Raw genomic sequence first — 9,376 nt, 5'->3', positions numbered from 1 at the left:
GAATGACAGCCTGCAGCGTGTGCTTCCACATATGGCAGTGCAACCCAAGGGGAAAAGTGATCTGAAGGAAATGGATACTGTGTCTTGCACAGGACTAAAGTATTCGAACAGCCTCAAGTTTAAAGACTACATTTTGCAACTTAAATAATTTTCTGTAAAGAAAGACAGCAACAAGCTAGAGTGGAACAGAAGCACATTTAAGTCTCAAAGAGTGAGATGCATAGTCAGTACAGAAGAAGTGGGCTGTAGCCCACGAAAGCTTATGCTCTAATAAATTCGTTAGTCTCTAAGGTGCCACAAGTACTCCTGTTCTTTTTGCGGCTACAGACTAACACGGCTGCTACTCTGAGACCGGTCAGTACTGAACTAATATCCCAGATTCATTTAGGGTTTACTGTCCTGCTGTTTGAAATGCTAGCTTTGTACCTGATAGAACAACTACATTTTTAAGTACCTGTGGCTTGAATGACTTCATAATGCTTTTAATATTATAAAAGCAGGGATGATAGATGCTCTCCTGGATTAATTTCTATTCTGTTAATTGCATTCTACCAAACTATATTCCGACGACACTTACACATGGATCTTGTGTTTGTCACTGCCAGTCCCAAACAATCATACAGTGTTGCTATGTTCTGTTACACAGCTATGTTTTTCACTCTCGAGGTGACTGAATTGGTTTATGTAAAACTGGTATCTCAGTCTGAGTTTGTAAAGATCTTTGGTATTCTTCTGAAAGAAAGAAGTTATATAAATTAAAGTTATTCTGAGATTTTTCATGAGATGTTTAAACACAGAGTGTGTGCGCAATAAGGGTCCGCTCTCCAGGACAAGCCCTTTTCTTCTACATCATTTTACAAATGTGAAAGTTTAAAATACTGAATAATGTGACCAAATTGAAAGGTTACTTGTGTCAAGTAAGCTGCATAATAAAAAGTCCCCTATAAAGTTTACACACACTATCAAAATTCCACTGCAATTTCAGTTTGATACTGTAACATTCCCAGTTTGTCCTTAACTGTTACGCAGCATTTTTGTGCCCTGTTAAAAACATGTACAATGTTCCACTTCAAAGATTGCTCTATCTGCATATAGTTTATATATTGGTTTGTCTGTAAAATGCTGTGCGAAGGAAATATTGTAGAAGGAAATATCCTGTATAATTGTAGATTATCTAAAAATAAGAAAAATGGGATAAATAGGAATTTAGAACAGAATGCACTGGATTGTCTCCAGTACCAGCCAGCTAAGTATCTCTTTGAGCTCACATGTTTGACTAGCTTGCTCTGGGTGGGATCTGTGGAATGATTGTTATTGAAAGAATGTAAGAGATTTTCACTCAGCAAACCATCGCCTCACTCTGAAAGAAATTTCTTATCACATACTGAAAAAAGGGGTAACATGCTGGGGAGGAAGAAAATAAGAGTATTGTGAAATACAAATTGCATGAAAATTTGTTTTAGGCCGTGTGTGTGTGTGTGTGTGTAGTAGTGAATGTGTGGCCCTTGAACTATCATTTCCCACAATAGCTATGTTCAGCTGGAACAGTGAAACTGGTAGCCATTACAGGGAAACTTGTGAAACTTTCTCAGCAGCTAGATAAAAACTGTGGAACTCCTTACCACAAGAGATAAGAATAAACCACATTCACCTCACCACTTTCAGAACTCTATCCAAAATTAATTTCTTTGATTTGGCCTTCTCAAAACAATTACTTTATTTTTAAAAACAACAACCTACACGCAGATTACTCTGACATATTGAATAAAGAAGGGGAATAATTTTATTTTTAAAAAGCTTATGGGGTGTTAAGGTACAACAGTAATAGGCACTCTAGAAGAACCTCGATGGGCTAATTGGTTGTGGAATTTCCTGCCAGCTCAGGTCAGGATAAAAAACTGTAGGGCCATGATCATTTTTGGAGCACAGTGCAAAACCTATATTTTTGTGCATCTCTTTCCTTGATGATGGGGGTGGGGGGGAACTGCCTGGGACCATTACAGGGCAAATTTGAAGAGAATTACCTGTAAATAATAAAAACGAGGAATCCTTTTGGCACCTTAGAGAATAAATTTATTTGGGCATAAGCTTTCGTGGGCTATAACCCACTTCATCAGATCCATGGAGTGGAAAATACAGTAGGCAGGTATAAAAATACAGCACATGAAAAAATGGGAGAGTTGCCTTAACAAGTGGGGGGTCAGTGCTAACAAAAGCATCTGGGGTTAGCACAGAGGAGATCCACAAGCCAAAATAAAGAAATAACCTGATTGTGTCTACCTAAACATTCCCTATCCCAATGAATCCTGCTAGGTATGGAAAATAATTTTTCATACCTGGTTCAAACCTTCAACAGCATTCCTGCTTATAGCATTGCTGCTCTGTGTTCCTCCAATCCAGAGAGAGCAACAGACAGACAAACTTTCCCTTTGTTTCCCCATTTTTAAAAAATCTAGCCTTCCTATTGGCTCTTTTGGTCAGGTGCCCACTTTTTTTTCTTTACCTGAGGGACTTTTTAATCCTTTACAGGTAAAGCAAGTAAAGAACAGCTACCAAGAGGGATTTTACAGCTAACTGGCTGGCTGGGTGTCCATCAAAGGGAGCTATCCCCCCCTTTATTTATCACACGCCCCCCAAATCACAGACCGTGCTGGCCAGCCTGGTTCAGGTTGGGTCCACACCGGCTGGGATTTCTTCCTGGAGATTTAGGAAACAGTTAATAAGATACATGCACCTCTAATTTTATTAATAATTACATGAAGAACTAATCAGTACTTTTTACATTTCAAGGACTACAATGACTTAGAATGCAGGGACATTTTTACCCGGCTGATTCTGGGAAACCTTCCCAGGAGAGTGCATCAGCCACTTTGTTAGAGGCTCCTGAAATGTGTTGTATCTCAAAATCAAAGTCTTGAAGAGCTAAACTCCACCAAAGAAGTGGGAACCAGAACCACTGGAGAGGCCCATGCACTCTCAGAGGGGCGGATTACACCCATCTGTAACATGTCCATGTCTGGTGTCCACCTTAGGGCTCTGAACCGCCGATGGGCATGCTCGGGTGTTAGCCCCATTCTAATTCTGGCCTTTTGTTTAAAAAGTTTGTACTCATTCATGTGTTCTTTAGGCATTTCAGCTGCCACCTCTGCTAAGAGTCCATTGAGCTGCGGCCTCAGCTCCACCATATACTGGTCTTTAGGGGTATTGTATCCAAGGCAGGCTCTTTTGAAATTTTCTAAGAAGGCCTCTGTATCATTGCCTACCTTGTATATGGGAAATTTCTTGGAATGGGGAGCGGTATCTGGAGAAGGATTGTTAGGGCTACCTGATTGATCCAGCTTAGCCTTTTCTAGCTCTAAGCGCTTCAGGCTCCACTTCCAAGTACTTTGCCTCTCTCCTCTTCTCTGCTTCTGCCTCCAAGCGCTTCGCCTGCATTTCCGCCTCCAAGTGCTTCACCTGTCTCCTCTCCACTTCCAACTCCAAGCACTTCATCTGTAGGAAGAAATCCCGGTCTTCTGCAGTCAGAACTCGGTCTGGGTTAAGGGCATCCCTCCATCCTGGCACCTGGATCTCGGTTGTGGGAGGGCTGACCCTTCCTTCCTGGGAAGTTCCCAGTCCCCCACCTTTTCCCTGCATTTCTGTCATGGAGCTGGATGTCTAGGCTTGATCTGGGTCTGTCTTCTCTGTGGTGTGCCGCTTTGGGAAGACTGGTTTCTCTAGGGTTTCGGTGCCTGACCTCAACCTCATGCATAGGCTGCCCTACTTAGCCTAACTATTTCGTTGCCATGAAGCTAGAAAAGAAAAAAAAAAACAGCTTGTTGGACTCTCTGGCTTTGCAGGCTAACCCTTTGGCATGCCTGTTCCTCCTCATTGGTCCTTCTGGTCAGGTGCCAACTAGGTGATTTGAGCTGCTTAACCCCTTACAGGTAAAGCGATTCAGTACAGCTGCCAAGGAGGGATTTTATGCTACTCTTTTCTTCATATTTATGACAACTTGCCACTCCAGGCTTGTATTAAACTCCCAAGGTTACAGCTTCTCTCGGACCTTGGCTTGGTAAACGCTGCCACCACCCAAGTGTAAAAAAATCCCCATTGAACCTAGGAAGGAGCACTTGGGAATTCCTCCCTGTGGCGTATCCTCAACCGTTTCACCCCCCTCCGGGGAAGAGCTGAGAAAGAAAACAAAGGAAATTAGCTATGGCCACCAGCTAATCAAACAGCATATGCACAAACCTCTTAGGACACAAAAATCCAAATCCTTCTTTAAAAAGGTAAATGTTATTAAAACAAAAAGAAAGAAAATACATTTAGAACTTAGGCTTTTTCTAGATTTTAAAAGAGCAAATCCAAAAATTAAGCACTGAAACTAGCTTTCTTGGAGGTTCAGCTTAAAGGTTACAAGCAAACAAAAGCATCAGGGATTAGCACAGAGGAGATCCACAAGCCAAAATAAGAAATAAACCTGATGGCGTCTAACTAAACATTCCCTATCCAAATGATTTCTTCTAGGTATGGAAGATACTTTTTCATACCTGGTTCAAACCTTACACAGCATTTCTGCTTATAGCATTGCTGCTCCATGTCCCTGCAGCCCAGAGAACAACAGACAAAAAATTCTAGACTTCCCATTGGCTCTTTTGGTTTTTTTCTTTACCTTGGGGACTTTTTAACCCTTTACAGGTAAAGCAAGTAGAGAACAGCTATGAAGAGGGATTTTACAGCTAACTGGCTGGCTGGGGGTCCATCAAAGGGACCTACCTCCCCCCATTCATTTATCACACATGTGAGCTGTCTCAAGTGCCCATCCCTGCAGAAAATTTTCCCCCTTCCCCCCCCAGATATTACAGAGCACACAGCAGGCAGCTATAACCATGGGGATGTTAGCTTCACTAAGGTCCAACCTTGTTAGTAAACTTCTCCAGCGCCCTTTTAAACAACCAAAGGCACATTCAACCACCATTCTGCATTTGCTGAGCCTATAGTTGAACCGTTCCTTACTACTGTCCATATGGCCGGTCTATGGCTTCATGAGCCATGGGAGCAAGGGGTCGGCTGGGTCCCCCAGGATAACTATGGCATCTCAACGTCTTCAGTGTTCATTTTGTGGTCTGGAAAGAAAGTCCCGGATTGCAGCTTTTTTAACAGACCCAAGTTCCATAAGATGCGCTCGTCATGAACCTTTCCCAACCATCCTACGTTGATGTCAGTGAAACACCCCCTGTGATCCACCAGCGCTTGCAACATCTTTGAAAAGTATCCCTTTCCGTTTATGTACTCTTTGGCAAGGTGGTCTGGTACCAAGATGGGGATATGCGTGCTATCTCTCGCCCCATCGCAATTAGGGAACCCCATCGCAGCAAAACCATTCACTATGTCCTACACATTTCCCAGACTCACTACCCTTCGTAGCAGAAGTTGATTAATGACCCTGCACACTTGGAGCACAGTAGCTCCCACGGTTGATATACCTGCTCCAAATTGATTCCTCACTGACCAGTAACTGTCTGGCGTTGCACGCATCCAAATAGCGATTGCCACTCGCTTCTCCACTGTCAGAGCTGCTCTTGTTTTTGTGTTGCTGATCTGCAGGGCAGGGGAAAGCTCTGAACAAAAGTTCCTGGAAGGTGGCCTTCCACATTCGAAAGTTCTGCAGCCTCTACTCGTCATCCCATACCTGCAAAATGATGCAGTCCCACCAGTCAGTGCTTGTTTCATGGGATCAGAAATGGCTCTCAACAGAGTGCAGCTGCTTGCTCTGTGACTGCCAGCAGCAACTGTGAATTATTTTTTTTCAATGGCTTGCAGCAGGGCTGCTTGCAGGACATGGCTTTGTTCCACGCGGCGGACCCTACTTCAGCTCTGGAAATACTGCAGGAGAAGGTGTAAGGTGTTTGAGATGCTCACAGCAAGAGTGCACAACTGAGCAGGCTCCATGCTTCTGGGGTTATGGCGTACACGTGGAGGTTTTAAGGCACGAAAACCACTGGGTTGTTTGCCGTTGATATGAGGGAGGGAGCACAGTGCATCATGGGATGTTGACGCAATGTTCCCATTCTCTCCTGCAACAATGTTTTGGTCCCATGAGGCATTGCACAAACTTCCCAAAATACACTGCGGCAAGTTGCACTTTGGGATAGCTACTCAAGATGCACTGCTAGTGAGGACACACTCCTTTGAGATAATGACCATGGTTTGGCCACGCATAATCAACTTAATTCGGAGGCTCACGGTCGAATTAGATAAAGTCGACTTAATTTTGTAGTATAGACAGGCCCTAAGATAAACCAGACAAAGAGGTTGTTAGTGGGGAATTGCAATGTCTACATGGAGAGTGAGTTCAGAATAAATATTGTGTTTTAAATTCACACCCTAACTTCCACATAGAAAAAGCCCTGAGGGGAACAATGAATGTGGAAGATAAAACAGGTTGAGGCTATGGATGAGGAAAAAAGTAGCAAAGGCCCATCTCTACCAGAAGTTAACAAAGTTATAACACTGTAGATTATGTTTAAGAAAAGTGGTTATGTTGCAGGGATCTGGTAGATTTGCTCTTGGGAAGCAAAAAGTGAATTATTAATCAAAATGAATTTCCATTGGAACTGCGGTTGCTCATTAGAATTAAAAGTATAATATTGGTATAATATTCAATCCATCCTTTATGAGGGGATTTTCTGCTGCATGCTTACAGTGGGATGGACTACATACTAAGTCTCTTCTAGCCTACAATCCTAAAAGTCTTCAGTGAGACTATTGTATCTCTTGCTTTCTATTCAGATGTTTTGGGGTTTTTGTTTTGCCGATGATGATGATTCAGTGTTTATTATTTGTTTTCTTTCCTTTGTCTTTAGGAATGTCTGAAAGTCAGGGGACAAACAGTGGAAGCCACACCAGCAAGATTGGTTCCAACAGTGGTAGCTCTGCTGTGTGCTTTGGACAGGTCAGTCTCTCTCCATCTAGAACAGAGCTGGAAGTCATCTTCTTGCACATCAGGAAATCTCACAAAGCACTTAATTGTTTTTAATGCAGGATGCTAGTTGTATGTTAAAATCATACCTGCCATCCTCACCATGATAATCTTCATCCTCATTACATTTTCCCCTGCTGGTGGCAGAGCTGTCTCTCCAACACTAATAGCTTTTATCTGAATTACTCAGAGAAAGGGCCTTGAATTATTTTTTAAAAGGACAGGAAGAATGTTTTCCTTTCTCTGATGGATTGGACTGTGTCGTGGAGTAGGTACACTCCCCATTATGGGGCAATGGGTTGTGGGAGGGATCAAAGCAGAGATTTTAGCAGTCCAAGTGGCTTGGCCTCCCATGTCGCCACAGCTGCCCTGGCCCCTAGTATAGCATGGCCCAATGGCCAGAGTCCACAAGGCTATCCTTTTGTTCAGAGCTGCTCGACCTCATGGCCCAAGTCTTTCTAGCAGCCCTGTAGCTCAGAGTAATATGGCCCAATGGCTAAGGTCAGTAGGGCAGGCCTTCTGCTGCGCAGTTCGCCCCTCTGGGCATCAGCTGCCTCACTGGTGGGGCAGCCAGGATAGGAGGACCCACGCCCACCCTGCTCCACCAGGTCCCAACCCAGGACTAGGAAACAGTGCTTCCACAATCAGTCTTGGTCACCCAGTACCTTAGTCCTGATCCCTGGGTTGCTTCCTACCCTTCCTTCCAAGTCTGGTAGTCTTATGGACTCCATTGTCTCTCCTCTATCAGCAGCGGTGGTCAGCTGGGGGTCCGTTGGAGCCTGAGCCCAACTTGCTTCCAGATCTTGGTTGTGCGGCTATAATATTTGGTTCATTGGTCACTGAAAGGTGGCTGCGGCTCCATGCAGCCCAAACGGCATCATGACAAATTGATATAAGCCAAACGGGGTAGGGAAGGCAGTCTTCTCACAGGAGGCCAGTGTCAGGGGTATCTGCCAATCCCCCTTAGTTATATGTGATGTTGAGGTGAACTAAGCACTACCCAGCCGCTCGAGGAGCTCATCTACCCGAAGCATTGGGTAGGTGTAGAACCAGGAGATAGCGTTAACTTTCCTGAAATCAATACAAAATCTGATGGCCCCAATAGGCTTTGAGACCAGTACTATCAGATTCCGTCACTCTCTCTGAGATTCCTCTACCAGCCTTAGGGACAGCTTGGTTTCCAGTTCTTTTTGGATGGCTTCCTCTATCCTCTTAAGGAGCGGTCGGTGGTTGTTTCGTACCTTCTGACCCAGGAAGGTCGGTCAGTCACCTTGTGTCAGGAGTGGTTGTGGTGGCCTGGGTTAGTGGAGGGGGCTCCTACATCGGCCTTGTGTGGTCCCCGCTTGGCTGGATGACCTCGGTTTCCTGGGCTCCCTGGTCTACGGGCTTTGCTGCTCTGACCCTCAACGGTCATGTAGTCTTCCAATAAGAAGACAATTTCAGCAAGGGTTGCCGGGCAGTGCCGTTGCACCCATTCCTTTCCCTGGCCGGTAGGATCTGGGTAAACTGCTCCAGTGCCACCGTCTCCACCACTTGGACTCTGATCCATTTCTCTGATTCCAGCCATCACCAGCAGTAGTCCCAGGAGTTGCTGGGCTGCGGCCTGGCCTTGGGCAGGTACTATTTGCACAGAGTCGTTGGCGGTACATCTCAGGACTGACATCAGCCTGGTCCAGGATGGCTGCCTTCACTTTGTTGTATCCCAGTGCCTCATGGGGGTGTAAGTTCCGGTAGGCGGTCTGGGCTGGGCCAGTTAAGTACGGTGCCAAGGGGGTAGCCCACTGTACTGGTGGCCACTGGGCCTGACTACCCGTTTGAATGTCACAAAGACCGCCTCAGGGTCGTCACTGGGCCCCGTCTTAGTCACACGAACTGGCAGTCCCGCCAAAACATTCCTCGCCTCTGGTCCCATTGGTGCACTTGGTGTTGGGTGGCCAGTTCCTACACCATCTGGCACTGCTGCTCCTACTGTTGCACCATTAGGAGCTGCTGCTGTGATCTGCTGTAGCAGCTGGTCTGGTGTTGCTCCTTGTTGTGCCGCCTGCTGCTGCTGACTCTCCAGCAACCACTTCAAAATCCCAAGTGGCCTGGCCTCCTGTGTTGCCACAGCTGCCCCAGCCCCAGGGCAGCACCGCCCAGTGGCCAGAGTCAATGCAGCCGCCCTTCAGTGCAGGACACTGCAGCCCAGTGGTCAGAGTCCATAAGGCTGTCCTATTGTTCAGGGCAGTTTGGCCTAATGGCCCAAGTCTATCTAGCAGGCCTGTAGCTCAGGGCAGTATGGCCCAATGGCTACGGTCAGTAATGCAGTTCACACTAGCGGGGCAGCTGGAGTAGGGGCACCCAGGCCCATCCAGCTCCACTGGTCCCAACCCAGGACCCTAGGGAACCAGTACTTCCACGGTCAGTCTTGGT

Source organism: Emys orbicularis, chromosome 1, assembly GCF_028017835.1.
Source record: "Emys orbicularis isolate rEmyOrb1 chromosome 1, rEmyOrb1.hap1, whole genome shotgun sequence".
NCBI lineage: Eukaryota > Metazoa > Chordata > Testudines > Emydidae > Emys > Emys orbicularis.
Note: the sequence above shows the minus strand (reverse complement) of the source record.